The sequence below is a fragment of the Condylura cristata genome, unplaced genomic scaffold, assembly GCF_000260355.1.
Source record: "Condylura cristata isolate star-nosed mole 26May11 unplaced genomic scaffold, ConCri1.0 scaffold00028, whole genome shotgun sequence".
NCBI lineage: Eukaryota > Metazoa > Chordata > Mammalia > Eulipotyphla > Talpidae > Condylura > Condylura cristata.
The window spans coordinates 7,174,706-7,199,863 of NW_004567129.1; positions in this window are offsets into that span (position 1 = coordinate 7,174,706).

Here is a 25,158-nt window from a genome sequence, read left to right on the forward strand (position 1 = left end):
AAGCCTCCCTACCTGTGCTGCTGGTGGGTAGCCAGGAGCTGGTAGGTCCTGGCCAGCATGGCCACCCCCTCTCTTCTGTTTTTTTTTTTTTTTTTAACATTTATTTATTTATGCATACAGAACTAGGGTACAGGTCAGTGGGGCAGGGGGAGTGAGAGGATTCACCAGAGACAGAGAGGGGAACAGAACAGGCAGACCAGCAAAGTACACTGCTGAAGGGAGCAGCACGTGTGTCAGGAGAGGTCTGCCGTGCCATGTGGTCACCTCCAGGACGGGGATCAAACTTGCACTGCAGCGGCTGTGTCCAGCTTGCAGTGCTTCTTTCTAGCCCTTTGCACCACAGGGAGGGCTGGTCACCCTCTCTTGTAGCTGCCTCCTTGACAGCCTGAGCTTCACTGGAGGAGCAGATGACAAAACTGAGCAGGCCTGCCTCACCCTGAACCCCCAACGCCCCCCACACCCCCCACAGCCAGCTCCGTGACAGGATACTGTGCTCTACAAAATCACAGCCCCTTTCCGGGGAACTCGGCAGCAGAAATAGTCATTAAGTCAAACATGACTGCCTGTCAGAGGGAAGTAGTAACAACAGGAGCCCCAGTCACTGTCACTAAGCTGCCTGTCAGTGCCCGCCCAATGGGTTTCTCGGGGCGCCCCTTCCTCAGCAAGGGTCAGAGGATTGGCTGGGACAGGCACAGCTCTGGCGTTTGGTGGGATCTGTCAGCAGAAATCCAGAGGTGAAGCTGGTGTCTCTTTGGAAATGGGGGCATGACAAGTGCAGCCAGATGAAGACAAGAGGAAAAAGTGGGCAGGCGTGCTGACCTGGGGGGCCTGGCCAGTGGGTCCTCACACAGAAAGGAAGCAGCCCCTCTTCTGTTTCATGTCAACTCCCTGTCATTGGATAGTTGGTGAGATTTCAAACAGATAAACACCCCTTTGGGAAGCCAGAATGCCTTGGCAGACAATTTTAGGCCTTGATTTGATTGATAAATCCTTTGTGACAGGAGGGGATGAACGAGGCCCCCGGTTTGGTACATATAAATAGGAAATTAGCTGGCAAAGTTGTCAAAGATAATTAACTTTCTGATTCTGCGGGTCTATTCAGGTTGACATCCTGAAATTATTTAGAAATGCACATGTCAATGCTCTGACAGAATTTGGGGCTGATCAGATAAACAGATTTGGAGATGTTTGATTGTAACATGATGTAAGCGCTTAGCTGGTGTTTTATCACTGCGAGCCTCCATTAGCTGTAGTGGATGTGGTAGGGAGAAGGTGTGTTGTGTAGGGTGGGAGTGTGGAGATGGAGATGGAATCCTGTGACTCATGCCTTCCTCATTCTGTTGCTCTCAAGGAGCTGAGAAGTTCCTAACCCTCAGTTCAACCACAGTGAACTAAGTCACACCCCAGGGTCTCCTCTCCAAGCTTCAACTTCTGTGGTGGGGGAACTGGGCTGAAGATTTGTCTTTCTGCCAACTCCAGTCTTGGCCAGGCAAGTGCAATAAACAGAATCATTTAGAGATGCCGCTTTTCCTGGGTTGTCATGACTTTGGATGAATCGCTGGGTCTCACAGGCAATATTAACAGAGGAGAGGGTCTGCTCTGGCATTTCCATCTTGTTACTGGGAATTACCTTTATAAAAGCAGATCTGTTTAGAGCCAGATTCTTCCAGTGAAGACACATTCTTTCTTCAGATAGATGAAAGTGAAACCTTGCTATGTATTAGAAGGTACTGTGATGTGGCTTGTTTGTTTTTTGTTATTATTATTATTTTTTTACAAAAGACTTTTTACAATATTTATTTATTTATGCATACAGGCCTGGGGTAGAAGCCAGAGGTTCAAGGGCAGTGAGAGGATTCACTAGAGACAGTGGGGGACAGAACAGGCAGATTGATGAAGTACTATGCTGAGGGGAGCAGCAGGTGAATGAGGAGCAGCAGGTGAATGTGGTCACCTCCAGGGCGGGGATCAAACTCATGCTGAAGTGGCTACAGCCAGCTTGCAGTGCTGCATCTTTTCCAGTTGTGCCACCAGAGAGGGCCATGGCTGGCTTACTTTTAATCTTTATTATTTCCATCTGAGGTATGTCTTATTTGATTGGTCAGTAGACAAATACACAGATAGTTTATATCAGCTGTGTGGTAACTAACCTGGCTATTAAAGAAGTAAATTTTGGACTTAAACTGGGGTTTAACTGTCTGCCCCATCCTTTACCATCCCCAACAACTTTGATCTACTTTCTAGAATCATTGACTCTTAGAAGGGGATTTGGAGATCATCTATTCTAGAGTTCAGCAACCCCAAGACTCATGGCCCAAGTCTACTCTAGTACCTGTTTTTGAAAGTCTTGTAAGTTCAGACTGTTTTTACATTTCTAAATGCTCGAGGGAGGTGGTGGAAATCAAAGAAAAATATTGCATGAGACATGAAAGCAACCTGAAATTCAAATTTTAATGTCCATAAATAACTCTATAGTAGCATCATCTCATTTATTCATTTGTGTATTGTCTGCAGACACTTTTGTGCTGTAATTACAGAGCTACACAATTGTGACAGAGACCAGATGGCCTTCAGAGCCAACGTTATTTACTGCTTGGCCCTTTACAGAAAACATTTGTTGACCCCGGGTTTCATTTCGTGTCTCAGTGAGAACTTACTGAAGTGGCCAAACTCTCAACAGACATTCTCTAATTTATCTTTACTTGCAGAGGGTATTATTATTATAGAGCTCAGAGAGTTTCAGGAGGCTGGTCGGGCTAGCAGAGCAGAGTCCAGCCTACCTGGTGTCACAATCAAAGCTGTTTCTCTATAATTCTGCCCTGATGTGGCTTTTCAAGGTTAGGTCCTTGAAACACAGTGGTGATCCCCACTGTGGGGGAGAGAAAAGTTGTCCTCAAAGATGTCATCATCCTCATTCCCAGAATCACCTGATTCTCTGACTCTCCTCTGACATCCAGAGCTGCAACAAAATAAATTTGTTCTTCTCTGAGATGCTGAGGTTGCGGGCACTTGTTGCATACTTTCGGTCTTCAAGCTCACATGAGATCTAGCTATCAAGTGAAGTCCATTGCAAAAGAAACTGCACTGTAAGTACTCAGAATAAAGAAATAAAGATATGTAACTCCTTGGAGAGTGCTCCGCTTGAAGGCCTTTGGAAAGAGGGGTTTAGAGGGCTTGCGATGTACCTGACCCAGGTGCTAAAGAAGGTCCTTTCTTTCTTCCAGTGTCTGGGGTTGGATGCAGGCACCTTTCAAAACCAGCCACAGCATACCAAAAAGCTGAACACAAGAATCAGAGGTAAATTTATGTTAAATGTGTTGTGTTTCATTTGCTGCAACTCATACTGCCCATGAGGGGCTTTCTGGGGGTGATCTGCAGTGGGTCTCATGCCCCTGGGCAAGTTTGCTCTTCCTGGTTATTGAGGAGCTCATCTCCTGCAAAAGGGAAATCACAGTCTTGTCTGCATTTTATTAGAATTGTGACCATTTGCAAATTAATTTGGAAGGCAATATAATTTACCTCTTGTATAGAATTCAGTTTTGATTACTGCCATGTCACTGAAGTTCCAGCTTTCACGAAAGCTCTTATGAGAAATTAAGATACCTTTCTCCCTGATCCAAATAAAATAAACATATGGCTATGGGATGCCATCAAATTAAAAAATATCATTTAATCCAGGGAAGATAATTATTGGAATGAAACTGGAGAGGAGAAACTCAATCTAGGGTTTGAATGTTGACATGAAATTGTGAAGGCTTTTTCACTCATCACTGACTTTTAATAGCACTTTGTAGAGAGTAATTTGCAGCATAAACCTTGTTAATGTGATATTGGTTATTTCAAAATCATGTCAAATCCCAAGGCAGAGCCATTCCCCACACCACTGTTGGGCGTCCTGATAATTTGAATAGATATTCTAGGAGTAGCATTGTCATGCCTCTCCTTCCTCAGTGGTGACCAGATGGCTTTATTTCCTTTGGTCATGCTTTTTTCAAGTTGTCACTTGGAAGAGAGTAGAAAAGTTGGTTTCTGTGGGTGTAGCAGGTGTGTGCCCCTCTGTGTTATGTGTCATATCTGTGGGCTCAGGGCAAGGTTCATAGACCTGAAGATTTGACCCTGATTTTCAATGCTGGGTAGTATGCCTGGAGTTTCATTTCAGTAGTCAAGGTTATTGTCATGTAAGCCCTTGGTGGCACTTTGGAGCACACAGTCTGGGTTTCAAACTATCAGCCCTGTGACTTTTTTTTTTTAAAGATTTATTTATTTATTCTTACAGAACTGGGGTACAGGTCAGAGATGCGGAGGGTGAGAGGATTCACCAGAGGCAGAGTGGGGAGCAGAACAGGCAGATCGACGAAGTACACTGCTGAGGGGAGCAGCGGGCGGGCCAGGAGAGGTCTGCCGCGCCATGTGGATCACCTCCGGGGCAGGCGGGAATCGAACACATGCGGAAGTGGTTTAAGCTTCTTTGTGCTGAGCTCTAACCTGCTGCGCCACCAGGGAGCGTCCAGCCCTGTGACTTTTTAAGTGCTAAAGCTCACTCTGCTCATGTTTTGAAGCAAACTGGAGATGTTTAGGAACTAGTAGTCCTTAATCAATAGCTCATGTGAGTTGGTAGTGACATGGAAATATACCTCTCCTGGGTGGGGTGGGGAGTATGTCCAGATACCCCACTATTCTGCTTCATTGTTATTATGCTATACTGTTCCCTAGCATGAGCCCCAGTTGTCCACAATGGCAACCAGCATTAAAGTCACCCACTTCCCTGTTTTTCTTCCTTCTCTGTCTTATCTCCCACTTCTTTGATGGTTCTATTGAAATGCCATCTCAAGTAAACCACTTACACCCAAATCCTTGTTTTATGCTTTGTGGGGAAACCAAATTAAAGCAGTGATTATGCCAGCACATGTATTAACTTGCTTATTATCACTCACTGGTTGGGAACCTGTTCAGAGCAGGTGGCTGAGAACCAGGTAAGACCCCCTGCCTGGAGGAGCATGGAGCCTGGTGGGAAGACAGATGTTAAACAAGCAGAAAGACATTGAAAGGAGGGTTTTGGTGCCTCAGTGTCTTGCTGGAAATGATGTGAGTGATGGGAGAGTATTTCCAAGGAGCCATCATGGGTAGGCCTTTGTGAACTGGCCAGCTGAGGTCTGGAGAATGAGGAGCCAGACAAGCAAAGGCAGGGCATCAGTGTTGAAGGCAAATAACAACTTGGCAAATTTGGAGTGTAGTATACAAGGAGATGATAGGGACTCACTAGAATCACAATCAGATGGTAAAGGCAGGTAGAATCCGGATTCACCAGAGCCACTGTATCTATGCTTAGACATTATATTTTATTTTGAGAGAGAGCAACAATTCTAGTTAAAAATCTGTGTGAAGAAGCTGAATAACTTGCAAGTTAATCAGACAGTTTGAAAAATTATTCAACTAACCAAACATTACTACTGATAAAAGCTAGAATTGGGTTTAGTCATAATGAAAAAAGGAGGTTAGAAAAGGGGGTGATATATACTGTGAACATTTTTACTTTTATTTATTTTTAAAGATTTATTTATTTATGCATACAGAACTGGGGCACAGGCCAGGGGTGCAGGGGTGGTGAGAGGACTTACCAGAGACAGAGTGAGGAACAGAACAGGCCGACTGATGAAGTACACTGCTGAGGGGAACAGCAGATGGATCAGGAGAGGTCTGCTGCACCATGTGGGTCACCTCTGTGGTGGGGATCGAACTCATGGTGAAGTAGCTTTAGCTTCTTAGTGCTATGCTTTAACCGGCTGCACCACCAGGGAGGGTCCTGTTGTGAACATTTTTAAGGATACCCACGTGGTAAAATGCTTTAGGCCTGGCAACATCTTATTTTAATACTTTATATCTGAAACTGTTTCTCATCCCTGCTACCAATGAGCAACTGAGAGATAAAGGAGGTTGGGTAAGTTACCTTAATATAAGTGGGCTACAAGGAGCTAAGTGGAGAGTTGACCCCAGATCTCTCTTGATCCTTAACTAATGATATTCCATTATTAATGAAATTCCATACTGTCCTCTTTGCTTTATCAAAAACACTGCTTAAAAGCTTTTATAAGCAACACATTACCAATAAGGAAATTAGCCTGCAAGGCTTTGGTTCAGTGAAAAAAATAAGAATTTGCTTATTAATTTAATTGCTATTTAACTTACAAGTCTCTGGTTCAATAAGAGTATTAACACATTTTGATCATTCTACCTTGTCAAGCTTTGAATCAAGCTTTTTCTCTGCTCTGCTTCTATTTTATGCTTAAAAGGCTCAATGCCTGGGGCATGTGCTTGTGGGGGAGCACCCTGCAGATGTGCCGGCTTACACTCTTGTCGGGCTCATAGCAAAGATCAAAAATGGAAGGGAAAAAAATGCTTATCTCAGTTCTGGCTGCCTAATATTAGAAATGAAAATCTTCCTCTAGCTAACTTATATCTCTAGGATTTGTTTAATTAGGGAAAAGCTTTGCCCATCAACTATAGATGGTGTAAGTGGTTCAATACTCTCTTAACAACCCTTATCATCTGCCATTAGAAAGAGAAGGAAGAGGTGTGAAAGTAAACAGAGGAATATTTTTATTACTCTCTAACTCCCCCACCCCTACCTACTATTGACAAACAATTCAGTCTCTTCACTTATTTAATTAAAGTAATGACTTCTCACTCCCACATTAAAGTCTTTGGTGGGGGTGATGGGTGTTATCTAGAATTGTGGGGAGTCCATTGAATCCTGCAGTACCTATGATATTCATATTAGTAATTCTGTTTCACTTTTAATCTATCATGAATAACATAGGCTTCTATAGCTGAGTCAGATCAACATTCCTGTTTTACTATTTTGATTAGTGTGACATATGAGCTCACTCATTTAAGAAATTATTGATCACCTACTATATGCTGAGCACAGACAATATAGCCATGGACACAACACTATGGTCGCTGCTCCTACGGAGTTTCAGTCCAGTGGGGGTGTCAAATAAGCACCTCCCCAAACACCATGTGCACATGTGTGTGAAGCTGCTGGATTGTGGCGATATGGGGTCTCAGGGTGGTAGGGAGTGCATGAAATCTGAATGCTCACAAGGAAGCCATGCAAAGATATGGGCAAATAGCTATTTAGAAAAGGGAAAACAAAGACCTCAAAGTCCCAAGCAGGAATAAATGGTACATCCAACAACAGAAATACAACCTGTGAGTGTCAGGAGATGTTGGTGAGGTCGACAGAGGGAGGGTTTTATACCGAATTGCATTGGGAGACCACTGGAAGCCTGCACTCAGTCTCCTGAAATGATCTGGTACTCACTTCTCGAAGGATCATTCTGACCTCTTTAGGAAGGAAGAGCAGAAGCAGATGCCAGCCAGGGAGCTGCGGTAGCTATGACATTGGCACCAGCCAGTTGCAGTTCAGGGAGCAGTGAGTGGACATGGGAGAAATTCTGGAGGTTCATTCAGCTCACTCCCTGATGAGTCAGAAAGCAGGAGGGGGAGTGAGGGAACAAGGATAGCTCCCAGGAGGGCGAGCAGAAGGAGAGGGTGGTGTCATTTCCTGAGTTGGAGATCTCTGAAGGAGAAGCTAGCTTAAAAAATAAACTGACCATTTTGTTTTAACTTTGGTTTCTAGATAGTCAAGTGTAGAAGTCATATGAGAAGTTCTATTTATTATTCTAGACTAGTTGCTATTCTAAGTTTAAAGATCAAAATTTAAAACTCAAACAAGTTGAAATGACTTTTCAGCTTGACAAGGTCCAATCCCTCCCTGTGTAATAATAATCTCTGTTCATTGAGAAAGGAAAAGTTCCATATTTTTTTTCTTATATCCTTAAAATGGACTTTTGATAAACATCTTAGTGTGTGTGTGATCATCTTAATTCCTTCCATGCACTTTGCATTCACGTTGATTTTATAGCTGTCACAGCAAGTCTGTCTCTCAGATTACATGACAGAAAACCTCCAGTGGTGGTTTTACACACAGTTTATTCTCATAGGTAAAAGAACAACAGCAGTGAGGCAATCCAAGGAAATACAGCAGCTTCATGAAACCATCTAGGGACACAGACTTCATTTCCCTTGCTGCTCTGCTGCTGTTGACATGCTGTCTCATGATTCAAAATAGCTTCTCAAGCTCCAGCCATTATGTCTACATTCCACGTCATAAAAAAGTAGTAGAAGGCTATACCTAGGTCTTAAAGTTTATCTTTGAGGGGGGAGTTGCTATCATGCTTCTGCTTCTTCTAGGTTGTATGCACCTAACTTTAAGGGAAGCTGTGGAAATAGTAAGAAGTAGTGACATTTGCTAAGAAAGAAAGAGACAGGATATTAGCAAACATCTTGGTGCCTTCCCTCTGTCCTAGTATGCCTGCTTTATTTGCCCAGAACCACACTACTGAAACAAGATGGGCAAGGCGAGGCTTTAACTTTTACTATTATTTATTCTTTTACTTTCTGCCATACCTATTCTCAGGTCTTCTATTAACTTCACAATTGAGAAAATGGCTAGTTTTTCCTCGAATACCCTCTCAGAGATATTTATTTTCTGATTTTTACCACCAAGATCATTCTTTGAGTTCTGCAGTGTTATGGGAAACAGAAGAAAGGGAGAGTACTGATTTCAACCTTGCAATGCAATCTTCCCCAGCTTCCATAAATCAGCAGGTTTTCGGGAGACAGGAAGAAGCGCACCATCTGATTTTTACACCTGATTCACAATAAAATCTGCACAGGGGCTTCTAGGGTGCTTATTTTCCCAAAAGGCTGAGGCAGCAGAAACCCATCTATCATGTCAGGGGAGAAGAATTTGCCCACTTGGAAGTAACTGGTGATGCTGGTACAGAGCATTTTAACTTTCAATATCCATTTTTAATACAACTCGGTGGAACATATTTTTGCATGTGTCTTTGAGAGTGACTTAGAGTCCCAGAGAAGATCTTTAATAACCTTCTGCTAGAATGCAGATTCATTTAAAAAGTAATACCACTTACCTGCACCTGAGATCTCTTTCATGGGCATGGACGTGTGGCTTTATGAAGTCAACGAGTGGTAGCTCCTCATGTTTCAGAAGAGCCATCCTTGCCCCTCCACTGACAAGTTTATATATACTATGTTACATGACTGGGAACTTAAATCTCAGGCTTGTTGTCAGCATCTGTTACAATTTGGGGGCTATATGTCAATTTTTTCTTCACCTTGCACAGATTTTTAAATATTTTATATTAAATATATATACATAAATTATATCACTGTTCATTTTTCTGTAATGTGTGAATTTTTCCTCTCAAGTGTAATCTCAATGAAATAAGTCATATGTCAATATAACGGTAAATTTAGCTTACCTGTAGGCACCAGTTAGCGTGACATGGGGAAGATACTTCAAACCTTGGGCCTCAGGTTTCCTCACATGTAGAAGGGGTTTTGTTTAGATCATTTGGGGCTTGCTATACTCCTGAGTGGGGTGAAGGAGAAGTAAGAGCCCAGATCAGTTATCCCCAGGTATCATCCCATGACTGGGGTGTTCTTAGCGGGACACGGTTGAGTTAGGTCCTTTGATGGATCCCCTTTCCTGTTTCCTGCATCATTGGGGGCACTCTACCTGCACATTTTCCCGCAGTCCTCTAGGGAACCTGGGCATCGGTGCTACCATCTGTGTTTTGCTGTTGAGGAAATGAACAGCTGGCTCTCACGCTGTCACCTGAGTGGCAGGACCTGGGTAGGAACACACATGTGTGACACCAGATCATTCATACAGGACATGGTGTGTATCCAAACATAATTTTTAAAGCACTGGGCATAAATAGGTTGAATCATAAGAAACTACTTGATGGCACTTGTGTTACCCAGAGTCAATTCCATAGTGATCAATCAGTAGATGAAATGATGCCTTCCCAGGTTATTTTACTCCATTTGGGTTCCAGTAAAGAAAATTACTGAAGGACTCCTCTATGTTAATATTCCAGTTTGGATAGTTCTAGCTTAAATGGCTTCAGTGACCTCATCTAAACCTAAGAAGCAACAACATCACCTATAGGCTTGGCCATTGTTTCTTGCTAAGTAACTATCACGCCTTTCCTTTCTGCACCCACCTGGAATTACTGTCTTACTAGCATAAGAATAGTACTTTTAAAGAAATGTACCTTTTAGGAAGTCTGCACTGCTGGTGGGAATGCAAACTAGTATAACTACTATGGAAAACTGGAGGTTTCTTAAACTTCTAAAAATGGAGCTTCCATTTGACCCAGCAATCTCACCCCTAGGTACCTTCCTAAAAGACACCTGCACCCCCCTGTTTATTGCTGCTTTATTTACAATAGGAAATACATGGAAACAACCCAAATGCCCAAAAGTAGATGATTGGATTAAAAAGATGTGGTACATATACACAATGGAATATTGCTCATTAGTCGAAAAAGATAAATGCATGCTTTTTGCAGCAACATGAATGGATCCAGAAGGGATCATATTTAGTGAAATAAGCCAGAAAGAAAAGGAAAAATACCGGATGGTTTCACTCATAGCAGGAGTATAAAGGACCAGGGGAGAAAATAATAATAATAACAAAAAGCTATATACCAGAGCCATTTTAGAGGGGTAGAGTGGGGAATGGGATTAAAAATGGGTGAGTTGGTGGTGGGAAGCCCACAGGGATTATAAATGATATGGAAAAAAAAACCACAAAATGATGTAAAAATAACCTACTATATTATTTAAAAAAAAAGGAAATGCACATTTTACAGTAACTTAGTTGCATTTTTAAAAGAAAAAAAAGCTTCACGCATACAATTACAAAAAATAAAAAAATTCTTTCTAAAGAAGTATACTGCAGAAATATTTATAATATGTATGTAATTTCAACCAATATAGGAAACTGTGAGTGGGGAATATGCCAGGCTTATATTAGTGATCATCTGCCTTTCATTTTACTTTCTTCCTACTCTACCTTCACACTTTCACCTACTTTCTGATTTTCCTGTTTTCTATGGTTTTGTAAAAGAAGAGAGCCCAGTAAAATTCATCCTCAAAAATCAACAAAAACTCTTCAAAAATATAATTTTAATATGGCAGGACAAAAATAGCAATGTGAAAAAGAAGTCTTACTCTGTCTTTGGGAGAAGAAAGGATTTAACTCACTGAGAGTAGAGTCCTGTGGCTCTTCAAAAGGAAGATAGAGGTGGGGGAGGTGGAGAGAAGGAAAAGGATGGAACTGAGTGATTCTGAGCTGGAAGGTGACTGAAAGAAAAGCCAGGGTCAAGGTGTAGATCTCTTATTACAGCACCAGGTCCTTGGGGATCTCCCAGAGCCCCAAGCTATTGATTATTTATCATCTCCTGATACATCCTACAAACTCATCCCCATTTCACCGCACCTCCTGATTTCAGCATTGGAAGTTCCAGTTCCTTGTGTACTCAACTGGGAAGGTTGCCCCCACCTCTCTTTCACTGTGCTATATATACATGACAGCTCAGGGTTACAGTTGCAACAATTTAGCATGATTGTTACAAGATGTGTCATTAATTTGATCAGTATTCCTTAGTCTCGTCTCTCCCATTAGGCACTAATTCCTTGAGGGCAGAAACAGCCCCAGTGACTTGCATGAAGTGGGTACTCAAGTGTTAGATTGCGTGAGAATGCACTGGCCAGGAGCAGGCAATCCAGGCTAAGCATGTGCCAGAGAAGGGTAGAGAAGCACCCGGTATGTTTAATAGTTGAAAGCCTTCCAGTGGCAGGTCCAAAGTTGGAGTGAAACCAGTATAGAGCATGCACCTTTGGCAGGCGTGGTGTGTGTGTGTGTGTGTGTGTGTGTGTGTGTTGGGGGGAGGGGATAATCTATCCATTTTAATGCTGAAGGGTATGGACTTGTTCTCCACAGGAATGCACAACTGCAACTCATTTTGCATATTGAATCAGAATTTAGAACAAGAGCTGCAAAATTAGAGCCTGTAGGATTGAATCTGGCCAGCGGCAGTATTTTATAAATAAAGTTTTATTGGAACACAGCCACAACCATTTTACATACTGCCTATGGCTGCTTTCTTGCCCAGAGCAGAGGGGAGCAGCTGTCATGGAGTCACTGTGATGGACCTAGTCCTGCATAACTTTGGCCCTTTTCGGAAAAGATTTGCCAGCCCCTGGTTTGTGAGCAAAGAGCATCTGTGAGTACCTAGACCTTGGCTAGAGAAGATAGAGAGCCACTGAAGGATTTCCAAGGTGACAGTAGAGTAGTCAGCACCTCATTGGAGAGGAAGGTTGTGGCTACAGTGTGGAGGTGTGGAAAACATGAGACCAGAGGGGGTGATTTTTGTAGTGAGAGCCTTGAGGAGAGATGGTAAGATTGAACCAGGGCAGGAGGAAAAAGAGGAGAGCATGTATTTTTGGATGTGGCTTGTGCTGCTTCACAACTCACTGGACTCTGTTCTCGATAGAAGTGCGAAGAAACACTGCTGGCATTTCTAGCCCATGCTTGACCTCAAGCCACTGGGTTCCATGCAGATATCGTCAAGTCAGCTCCTCGATGGCTCCTAGCTGGAACACACAGAACTCTGCTTGGGGGACTCACTCACACACTACTACTCTGTGCTGTGCTGGCTTAAAAAAGATCTAAACCCAAACATTGAAAAAAAGATTCTAAAACTCTGTGGGGCTCATGGAGGGAGCCAAAGAGCAAGCGCTTATTGTTGGCATTCAAAACAACTGCTGCCTTTGAAATGTGAGCTCTTGACAGTTGTTCCTCAGGATAGAATTAGGATGCTATGAGATCTAGTGACATAAACCTCTGTGTGGATGAACCCGTGTTGTCTGTGAGGCTGGGAAGTAACAGGAAATAAAGAGAAAAGAGCAACATGTATTCTCAGATCTGCTCTCCCCAGGGGACCCCTCCTGTACAATGTCAGGGTACAGTGACCACATCTGGAGATGAGGTACTGCTGTGAGTTCTCACCTCTGCATTTACCCTCAATTTAATCCTTCCACTTAGAAGAACCTGTGCTATTCCGTGCCTTAAACAGTGCCTTCAAGGAAGGACTCAGCAAGTGCTGGGCATTTGTGGGGTCCAAGAATGTCTCCCTCATGAAGAGCCATGAGGGAAGATTACACTGAGTATGTACCTGTGATGAACCTCAAAATACAGCTAAGTGAAAGGAGCCAGTCACAAACAGCCACAGCTTGTATAAGGCTGCTTCTATGGAAGGTTCAGGAGAGGCAAGTCCATAGAACCAGAAAGCAGGACAGCGGTGGCCAGTGGCTGCCCAGAGTGGTGGATGTGAAGCAAGAGCCTAACTTGGCTTGGAGGAAGTGAACAGGATAGAGGTGATGCTGGTGTGAATACAGGAAGTACCTTGGTACCATATAATTTAAAATGGTTGATTGTATGAAATGAATTTTGTCTCTGTAAATTATTGCCCCCCCCTCAAAAAAAAAAAAAGAGAGGAGGAGTAAGAAGAAGGACATGGCCTTTGAAGGTGTCCAAGCAGGGGTCCTCTAGGGGTCCAAGCAGTCCAGTTCATCCATGCAGGGATGTGGAATTGCCTCCCGCCTGCAGGTGGCTGTAATAATTCTTCCATTTTTACCTTTTTTTCTCCTATGTCCTGTTACTGTTTGACATAACAGACGTTGATTTGTCCCCTAACCCAAATCCACCTATTGTTTTGCTGTCCCACTGTCACCACAGTTCTCTAGGATCATCATCTCCAGGAAATGTCCTTTCTCCACCAAGCCAGCCTCTACTCTCTCACCAGAGAAATCTCCCCTAACCTTTTGCAGGATGTCTTGCTACTGTGCCATGCATCTTGCTACCTCTCCCCACCAACCTCCCCACCCTGCCAGCCCCTCAGCCCCGCCGCTGAGAGCGTATTCTGGCTCCGTATCCTGGTGTTCCAAGAAACTGAAGAGACCATGGACGTGTGCTTGGGATGTCCCTGCATCTCGTGATTCCCATGTTCACTTCAGAAGTTCTTAATTCCAGGGTCCGGAGGGTATCCCCACTAACAGGATACCTGGGGGGGGGTGGGCTCGACACTGAACTTCCTTAAAGAGTCCCAGGTGATTCCCTTGTGCAGCCAGTTTGGGAACCAGAGCTTCTTGTCCCTTCATGCACCTGCGCATCACCTGAAGCCTTGGGAAATGCAGATTCTGATGTGCTAGATCTGGCATAGCTGGAGTTTACATTCTATATTTTTTTCTTAAAGATTTATTTATGCGTACAGAACTGGGGTACAAGCCAGAGGGGCAGGGGTGGTGAGCGGATTCGCCAGAGACAGAGTGAACAGCAAAACAGGCAGATCGACTAAGTACACTGCTGAGGGGAGCAGCGGGTGGGTCAGGAGAGGCCTGCTGCTCCATGAGGGTCACCTCTGGGGCCGGGGATTGAACTCATGCTGAAGCGGCTGCGGCCAGCTTGCAGTGCTGTGTCCTAACCTGTTGCGCCATCGGGTGTGGGGGGGGGGGGCGGTAGAGTTTACATTCTAACACAGCCTTGGGCAGTAGCTGTCAGGATGATGGGATGATGCTGTCCCCAGGGGTGCCCTGGCAGTAGACATTTCTGGTTATCAAACTGGGGATAGTGGACAGCAGGTCCTAGTGGTATATTGTGGGTGGAGGCCAGGGACGCTATTAAACATCCCACAATGCACAGAACAGTTTCCACAGCACTCTTCTGGCCCCAAGTGTTAAATGCCCCAGACTGAGAAGCTCTTTTCCCAGTTGAACTGATGCTGTGGCCCGCAGACCACACCCGCGGCGGCAGCTCCCCGTCTCTTGTAGAACCATGGCCGGTCTGAGCTCGGATGTCCAAGTGCAGCTGAGAATCCATGACAGAGCAAGACTACGGATAGAGCTGTGAGTCTCAGCCAACTGCATTTTTATCCCCCCTGGCTTTTACACCACCAGGGCAGCCATCATACAGTGAAATGGTAAGTGAGGAAACCAGTTTTCACAAAACTGTTAGCAGAGAACTGGTTTTGGTGGAAGGCAGAGAGGATTTCACTAGCCCCATATCACTAGCAGGGAAGAAGTGTCTCCATGAGTGTAAGGACGGGGCATCTGGAAACCGAAAGAAAGAAAGCCTCCATGTTTCTGCTGGGTTTAGGCAGCAAAGACAAAAGAATAGAAGGAAGCGAGCGCATGAATTATTAACAGGCCCGGGTGTGAAAAGTGTAGTGCAAGCCTTTTTAACACTGTTTGAGATCAGGATGAGGAAAAATGGGCAGAGACTTAATTGTTTCATTGACTTTTGCAGAGGAAACCCGGAGTCATCAAATACACACACAGGCTGGAGAAAGAATTCACGCACGACACTTTGCTCCCTTCCTTTTTTTTTTTTAAGATTAATTTGTAATTTATAGCTCTAATGAGCTGCTTGGTGATGGAGTTGAGATCAGGATATAGGATTCATAACACAGCCTCCCTCACACAGCTGTCCAAAGCGTTCCCTCTGGCCTATTTCCCTTGACATCCATGAAACCCTCATCATTTCTAATCCAGATGAATGCAGTAGACTCAACGAGTTGTCCTGTGTGGACTCTGTCAGCCTTCCCTTTACAGTAGCTCCACATTGTCCCTAATGGGGGAGTCCTCAGAAGAAGGACTTGGGTATGTGGGGGCTGGAGGGCCAGCGGATGGGCTGGGAGTTGCTCAGCAGCGCCTCATTTGTGGTCAGTTAAGCTTCCCGGGGCTCCATTATTTCCTAGGTCAATGGTTTCTCTGATATGTGCATCCTAGTGGGTCCCCAAATGTCTTCTGGGAGGCCAAAATGGTTTTCATCACTGACCTGTTCACTGTGTTAATAATCGCCCTGGTCATGTAAAAGCCAGGTGAGTGGAAATGCTGTCAGCTGAAAGGAACTAGAGCAACAGCCTCCAACCATACGAGCTGCCACTGCATTCTTCACTACCATGCTCTGGCAAGAGAGGAGACACACAAATAAATAGAGCCAATTTTTCTTAGAATGGTGCCGATAAAGCAGCAGAAGGTGTTCATTTCAGTAAATCTCACCCTTGAATACATGGGTCTTTTAGCCATTTGTGTGACAAAATGGGATGGACACAGGAGCTCTTCTGCTGCCTGGGAAGGATGAGGGTGTCCGCAAGGACACGCTCTTGTGATTGCCGGTGTCGTGACCTGCAGTTGCCACTTGACCTTTCATACAATGCCATTTAAAAAAAATAATATATTAGTTTATTTTTACAAAAATTTGTGCCCTTTTCCATCTCAGTTGTAATCCCCGTGGGCTTCCCATCGCAATGCCATTTTAATGTGGAATAGCAACTGACAGACAAATTGCAAGTACTCACATTTGGGTATCTGGCAAAAAATGTCTTGAAAATGAGTCAGGTGAACCTGATGGTATTTGTCGCTGATACTAAAATTCAAGCTTCCAAATAAGAATTTGAAAATAAGAATTTTGGAAAACTTCTACCTGAAACACTGCACACACTGCCTTTCTTCACTTGAATATGTTTGTGAACAGATTAGGGGTATTATTAACACATAGTTTTTCTCAACATTGCATATTTTCAAGATATTTGAGAACCTCTGCACAATTTCAGGAATCCATTCTTTCTAAGGGAATTATCATCTGTGGTTAACGCATCACTGCAAGATGGACCAATAAATTTAAAGGGAAGAAATTGCAAAAAGCTTCAGACTCTACATTGCAACTACCCTTTAAGAATTACTCCATTGTTGAGTTTTGGTGTAGTATCAAACAAGACCATCTACAGTCGTTTGAAAATACTATAAAAATATTTGTCTCTTTTGAAACTACATATCTATGTGAGTCGATTTATTTTGTAAATTTCAGTAAAAACATACAGTGTAATAGACTGAGGTCAGAGTAGATGCGAGAATTTAGCTGCTTCTATAAAGCCAGATATTTAAAGGGATTTATGAAATATTGTCACTCCTTCCACTCTTCTCACTAAAGAAGAGTGTTTTTTGACAATTATGGTTATTATTATTTTTAAATTTATTTTATTTTTGTGTAGAAGAGCTGGGATGTAGGTCAGAGGTACAGGAGGTGAGAGCATTCACCTGAGACAGTGGGGAGCAGAAAAGGCAGATTGACTGAAATACAATGTTGAGGGGAACAATGGGTGAAACATGCTGTGCCATGTGGATCAGCTCCTGGCTGGGGATCGAACTCATCCAATACCATAGCAGTGATGCTGAGGCTTAAACTGTAGGCAAACAGGGAGGCCCAATTGCAGTTACTTTAAAGAATGACTCCTATTGACATGTAATGAACATAGTTCACTTGTTACTTTAAATGAATCAGTTTCTCTGATGTAAATATCAGTAAACATAGAATGAGTCCTTAATAGCAAAAGTTAGAGACCTACCAACCTGGACCTCCTGTCACCTCTGACCTCTGCGCTGGAATGCTGTGCTCCTCTTACATTCCCAAGACACTTTGTATTTCAGAGTGCTCATGTTGCAGTGTCATCTAAAGTTTTGCAGGACTAAGACATTTGGGATTTTGGAGGCTTTGTGATGGTGACATGGAAAGCCATGCTGAGGAAAACAGTGAAAAAGCCACACACAGCTGTGGGACTCAAATCCCCACTGAGACTTGCCCTTGGATGTATCAGCTTTTCACCCTGAACTCACAGAACCTGTCAATCTTTCTTTAAGTGGAAGCCTGAGTGGCCTAGGTGTGGGTTATTCACAGACTTCCTCTGTAGTAGGTAGATCACACATTCAGGGGGTTCCCTCTTTGTTTTATCTTAGCGAAGACCCACTCGTGTCATTAACACCTAAGCAGACTAACCAGTGTGAGTGTCAGCCCTTTCATGGTCTGTCTTCTCAGACTTGCAGGCCTCATCTAGCTTCCTCATGGCTTAAGTTGTCTTGGCCTGTGCCAGATGGACTTTCCCAGGAGGTATGGCTAAAACATCTTCTCCTGAAGTCTGAAGCCACCCATATTCACAGGCCCCCATCTATTCATTTTGGAAATGCGTCTCAGCCACTGGGTTTGGGATGAACCGGAATTTCCACTGCAAATGAATTATCTCTGCCCCATTTCCTCTGACACCCATTTCCCACTCTCACAAGTGATGATTTGGCTGGGAAGACAGACTTAAATGTAAGGCTAGCATTTGGGAGTTCTCTGTCAGACTGTAGTGCCTACATTCTGCATTCTCCATCTTGTTCTCTAGTCTCCTGAATCAAGGAAGTGATGTGAAAAAGGGGCCAAAAAACTAACTGGGAGGGAGGAAGTTTGTGAGCAGGAATCGATGCAGCTGAAATGCAGGATTCCCATGTTAAGAAGACATTAGGCCAGGGGCTTTCATGAAAACTAATTGTTTTTACTTCCTGGATCGTAGCCTGTTCTCCTCCAAACCAGAGTGAGGGGTAATATGACTGTAATTCAAGGAAATGCCAAATCAACTACAGCAACTAAGGAGGATAGCCAGACATAATGTTCCCTGACACTGGCAGAGAGCTGGCATGAAAGTCTATCCTTGATGGGCCACTTTACTTTGTCAATAATTGGAGAAGGGAGGATGGAGATGGGAGGGCTTTTCTCCTCCCATGTGGGGAATAGTGCTTGGCCTGGCCAGAGCCTGGAGGCAGATCTGAGACTGTGGCCTTCTCAGACAGGGTCTCTCATTTCCCCATTATTGACTTTTGGGACAGGAACATTCCTTTTGTGCTGGGACAGTCTTGGCTATTGTAACAGCTTAGGAGTAGTCCTGCTAGATGCTGGTAGGTACCACATGCACTTCAAGTCATGGCAACACAAATGTCTCCAGACACAGCCAAGTATGTTTTCCTCTAGCCACTACTCCATGGTCACTAAGGGGTACTCTAGGATGCTGAAGGGTGGCCTGAATTTTGCTATTGAGACACAAGGAGGCACCAGCTAGTGACAAAAAAAAAAAAAAAAAAAAAAATCAAAGCAGCTGCTAGTTTATTCATGTCAACTTTCAAAGTGAAATTTGGGGCTCTTTCCAATGGCAAGTTTTACAGAAAGTGCCACAAGGGCACCACTTATTTGTAGGTTACATCAAGATTCCCCCAGTTCTCAGTCCATCCTAGTTTCTCTTTCAGTCCTATGCAGGTTTCCTTTGTAGGACCCACATGTCTTCCACTTGCGACTGATTGAGATTCTGAGTGTGCTGAGACATCAGGAATTCTGACTCGAAATGGGAACAGGTGCTGCTTGGGTCAAGTTTGTGGTGCACATTTCTATCAGGAGACCAGGATCTGTGCTCTTTGGTCTCAGTAAGGAACAATGGAGGATGAGCCAGGATCTGGTTGAGTCTATCGTCTGAGAAAGTGTACCCTCCAGCAGCTGCAGTGTGCTGCAGCTTCTCAAGCTGCCAAACAGACTTTACTGGAAAGACATTCATATTTTCTCTGGGGCCAGAGATCATACCAACTCAATACTGACGTGTTCAAAGTTCTGCTTCCTACAAGGAAACCATTCTGATGAATTCACGGGAGGAATGGGTAGAGGGCATTTGGTCACTCATCAACTTCCCAACTCCCAGGAGAGGAGACTTGGTGAGTGGGCAGGTGGGTGCCAGGGAGCCCCCTCCACCTACCAGAAGCAGGGAGGGAGGCTGGGGCTGGCATCAGAGAAGCTCAAACTCTAACACTCTGCATTTCTTCTTCTTTTGAATAACAGAAATAACAGCTTTGTTGAGATGTTATTCATCAGCCATAAAATTTACCACCCTGAAGTAGGTTTTGTTATTTAGAGAGTTTTAGGGTAACAGTAAACTTGAATGCTACTATAATGATTTCCCATATAACACCTTCCCCTACTTTTCCGGGCAGATGTTGGTACTGATGTGGGTGATGTTGAGGTAGGCTATGAATTGGTGGGCACCATCTGCATGCCAGGTACTGTACTAAGTAATTGATATTTTGTTCATTCATTACAACGACACTGCATTAGAAGGATCTCAGCATGAGATTAGAAAGAAGAAAATTTTTAAAAAGGCAATGGTGATGAAGGAACCTGATTTTATGTGTGAAGGGATTGGACTTAGGGTTGAAGAAATGATTCTAAAGCAAATATTTCTAAGTCCATAAAAGAAAGCATGTCAAAGTAGCACTTGGTTTCAGAAAATATATTTTATGCAATTTAATTCCTTTTTTTTTCTTAGAAGGGTATTTTATTTCTTGAATATGGAATGCAATTGCTTTTATTTCAAATTACTTCTCTGGTATTAAACTAAGTGGTCTAGTTTAATCACATATAACAAACCTCCCAGCATAAGGGCCTGGATCTCAAATTGTCCTGCAAATTCGTTTCTAGCCCAGGCAATAAATGTATACCTGGAGCAAATTCAAAAAGGGAAACCACTTTAATTAGGTTTGAAAGTGTCTCCAATCAGTTCCAGAATAGCTGTCACTGGATTTATGATGCACCTTACAAATTGTAACTCTTTTCATATCCAACTGAAGTGAGAAGGCCCCAGAGAAACTGAGCATGACTTGTGAAACATAAATATTTATCTTACCAAATATGTGCCCCCAGAAAACACAGGCTAGACTCATAGGATGTAAGTTCGTTTACCAAGCCTCAGCCTCTGTCATTGTTTCCATTTAATTGGGAAGGCCCTAGAAGAATTGATCCTTCCTTGGAACATTTCATTGAGTACAGTCTGACCCCAGTAATCTGTCATATGACTCTTATATTACTTTTTCCCTTAAGCCCAAATACCTCAGAGTCTCTCTGGAACAGGAAATGGCACTGAGATACAGAGGTTAAGTGATTCCACTCCCTTCAAAATGCCAGAAGTAGGATTCAAACCCACGGCACTCCATTGCCAGTATTTTGAGCCCAAGGAAAATATTTGAAAGAAAAATTCAGCAATAAAATCAACAATCAGTCATTTCCTCTATATGTTTCCCTTCCTTGCTGTGTTGACTGCTCACTTGTAAATTTCAGCTAGCTTTCTGCATCCTTGTTTTCCTAGCCACAATCCACGAGTGAGACACACAACTGAGGGCATATACAGGCAGTATGGCACAGCAGAGGAGGCCAAGGGCCTGGATTTGGGAAGCCAGTGAGAGCCTGGCTTTTTGCTTGTCGGTGATGTGACTTTGAGCTAAACCACTCTGACACCTTTCTCCTCATCTGGCCAGAGAGAATTAATACCTCTGGTAGAGCGTTGTGGTGAAGATAAAGGGAGAAGATGCCTAGAAGCCCTAAATTGCCTTCTACGTTACTTACTGCATCTAACTCTAAAAGAGTATGATTAGGTCTGGCAAGAGAAGTCTGTGAGATCTCTGAGAGTTAATTGGAGATGTTGTCCTGTGTCAGAAAGTCACAGTGGCACTTATCCTTGAGAGCTTGACAACCAGCTCCTTCTTGTGTGGATGGCATAATAATTGGTGGGTCTTCGAAGTTAGAACTCTAGGTATCCCCACAATGTGCTGGGTGTGGTGCCAATGCTCTGTGTAATATCTCACTTAAAGGTACATGATCGCTATTGTATTAATCTTCACTTTACATTTGAAACTGAGCACAGCTCAGTTCAATTTACTCAAGTTAGCCCAGATAAATGATCATTTTCTTTAAGAAACTTCATTTCTCTTCCATTTCCTTGTCATTATCAAAGTGGTTTGCTAATGGAGATGTAGCTCTCTTACCTCAATGACTGTCATGCAATTTTAATTGCAGGAGCTGTAAGACGGATGGTAGGAGCAATAATACCCTCCCCCCAAGATGTCTGCATTCCAATTTCAGAACCTGTGAATGTGTACCTTTACATGGCCAAAGGGACTTTGTGTATATGATTATGCTAATAACTTTGAAATGGGAAGATTATCTTAGATTATGTGGATGGACCCACTATAATTAGAAGGGTCCAATGTAATCCAAAAGTCACAAAAGATGACAAAGCAAAGTCTGGAATGTTGCATTTTAAAGATAGAACAAGAGATCAGAGCCAAAGAGTGCCAGCGAGAAGATGCCCTGGGGCCTCCAGAGAGGGTCCAGTCCTGATGACACTGCAAATTTAGTCTGATAAGAACCATTTTGAACCACTGGCCTCTACAACTTTGAATTTTAAGCCATTACAATTAGGACTTTTTTAAAGCCACTGAGCTTGTAGTAATTTGTTACAGCAGCAACAGGAAACCTATCCAGAAGATCAGGCCAAATGATTGCCCATGGCCAACAAACTAACCAAAAAAAAAAAAAATCATTAACGTTCAAATAAGTATAGCTCTTCTATGGAGTATAAAAGTTCAGAATGGCAGTGATTTATGAAGCCTGTCAGGAAGGTCAAGGCCATACAGCAAGGAAGTGCAACTCCTGGAATCCAAAGCCAGGTCTTTCTGACCGTGTCCTTCTCAACTTCTTCATAAACATGGCCCACGCAGGCACTCCATCAAGGCTCCACAGCTGACTGCCAGCAGAGCTGGGCTGGATGTGGTCTTCATTGTCTAAAAATGCTTTTTAAAAAGGAAAGAAATGAGCACAAACTCAGCACAGGATGGGGAGGGCCCACTTGGTTCTGCTGCCTATCTCCATGTGGCTTATTTCCAAGAGCACCCAAGTCTGGTGTTATTCATTGTTTACCACCAGACTGTCCACACTCACAGTCCTGTGTGAGTGATTAAAGGGCAAGTAGTAGATCCTTGTCTGGGATGAATACTCATAGAGTGGCTAATGTTTGTTGCAAGTCCCAAGGCGGCACTTTGATTCCTTGTCACCACTACCCACCATTGAGAGCCCTATAGGAGGAATCTCTTTGGACATAAACAAGGGTGGGGGTACTAGGGGTTCAGGACATACTCTGTAGCATACCATGTCTTCCCCAGTGCTGAGTTTAGGACACAGCTATGTCACAACATTGTATTTTGGAGGAGAGCAGGAGACTAAAGGTGAATGGGAAGCTATTGTATGTACAGAATTATACCCGGTTGTTTCAGATTGCTTCATCCTTGCAAGGCATTCTGGTGTATTACGATTCTTCTTTCCAAATATGGGTAAGTATGACACAGATTGAGCATGTAACAGGACTAGCTTGTGGAGTTTAGAAATGTGGGCTTAAATGGGCAAACCCAAGGTTGTAATATATAACTTTGGATAATCAAAGGTTTATTTAATGCTCCCTGTCCCCATTTACAGATAGGAGTCTTCAAAATCCATTATTGAACAACACAGATGTTTATTTTGGCATACAGATATTCTGAGTAGAGCTTATCTAAATGTATGAGTGTGGTGCTGGGTGAGGCAATGTTGGTTGAGATAAACTGTGCCATCCTCAGATTCAGAGACTCAACTTGCAGCTGGGTTATTACTGTCTCCAGGCTGGGACCAATTAAAGGGAAAGTCGTTGGTTTCTGGACTTTCTTACCTGTTAAGGTAGCATTTTATGGAGAAATGGTATACATTTTGAAGACAGGCAAACCTAGATTAAAAATTCTGGTTCAGCCACATATTAATTGTGGCTTTACAAAAGTCTCTTAAAACCTCTCATCCTCAACGTCCTTCAGGAAGAAAATGAGGATAACAATATGCAGTTAGTAGGACTCTTTATGAACCTTAAGCAATAAATAATAAGCACATAGAAAGCAAGTCAGCATCATGGTTCCTCTGCAGTGGTAGCTCTACAACATTTGAATAGGCTGTTTGACTCATCTCTAGATGTTCTGTAATTTTAGCTTTTCTAAACCTTTGACTACTGCTGATGGGGAACTTTTACACAACTGGCTCATACAATCTTCATCACAATGTTACGAGGTGGGAAATCTCTTATCAGAATCCTTATAGATAAGGACACTGACACAGAGAGAAGGTAAATAAGCTGCACCTAAATTTAATGGATCCAAAATTTCCAATCTTGAAAGCAAGTGCCTTTTAATACTATATATCCTTGTTTATTACCTTTACGGTAGAAAACTGTAGACTTCAATTTCTTCCTCTTCCTTTAATGCATGTCCACCAAGCATGGCTTACTGGGTTCTTGTCAGTCCCTAGATAACATCAGGGTATGAATGACCAGTAAAATTATGCCAGTACTTTGAAAGGGTATTTATAACTGAGAACAATTGTCAAAGCTCTGGCGAAGGTAGAATTCAGATGTCTAAGTACCCCTATTCTCAAAGAGCAGAAGAGTTGCTGTTCAGGGAAGATGGCTTCTTTCAGAAACCATCAGTTTATTTAGCTCCCTTCCTCCATGCTGATTCTCAATCAGCTATGTTAGCTCTAACTACAGGTGAGACAATTGGTTGGGAAAGTAGGTGACTGAATTCCACAACCGTCTTCAGCTTGCTTCCCAGAAAATTCACATTTAATGAGTTTCTATAACTTGCCATACAAACTGCTAGCCATAGGTGTACAACAGAGAAGAGGCAGTCCTTAGCCTTAAAATGAAGTCCTGATCGCTATCATCTACTGATTTCCATAGTATATAGACTGTCATCCAAGTTTCAGCTACAAGTGCGGTCACAGAACACAAAGTTGGGAAGGGTTACGCACCGTTGGCCCTGATGACTAGTACAGGCTGGTGCCAGCACTCAGCCCCTCCTTTGTCCTTCCACGGGTGCACGCCTTCCTTTGCCTGGTTACTGCCCACCCATCCTGCACCCTATTGTCACTTTCTCAGAAGCATCACCTGGCCCCTGTCCCAGATGAAAAGCCTTCTGCGAGCTTGAGAGGTCCTCCCAGTCTTTTCTTTTGTGAATTACGAGAAAGCACTTCCAGGAAGAAATTTTGACTCTGATGATTCCTGAGAATGCCCAAGCAGAATACAGAAGTGAGTGTGATGTGCACAAAGCTTGAGAAGTCTGTTGAGGTTAAACACATCTGTCATACTGGCTCTTGGAGTGAGTCCTAGGTCCCCAGGAATCTCTTGCTGGAAATCACGATCAGTCTTCCCATAACAACTGAAAAGGGTCACACCAGCCAGCTTACATGGTCGCTGTGTAATCTATAAATCTCCTACCACATATGCCTAGTGTTGAACTGTGGATCGGGTGGGACATTCTTATTTTATTTATTTTTTTTCTAAAAGATTTATTTATTTATGCATTCAGAACTGGGGTATAGGCCAGAGATGCAAGGGTGGTGAGAGGGTTCACCAGAGATGGAATGGGCAGCAGAACAGGCCGACTCACTGAAGAACACTGCTGAGGGGAGCAGTGGGTGAACAGGCGAGGTCTGCTGCACCATGATGGTCACCTCCT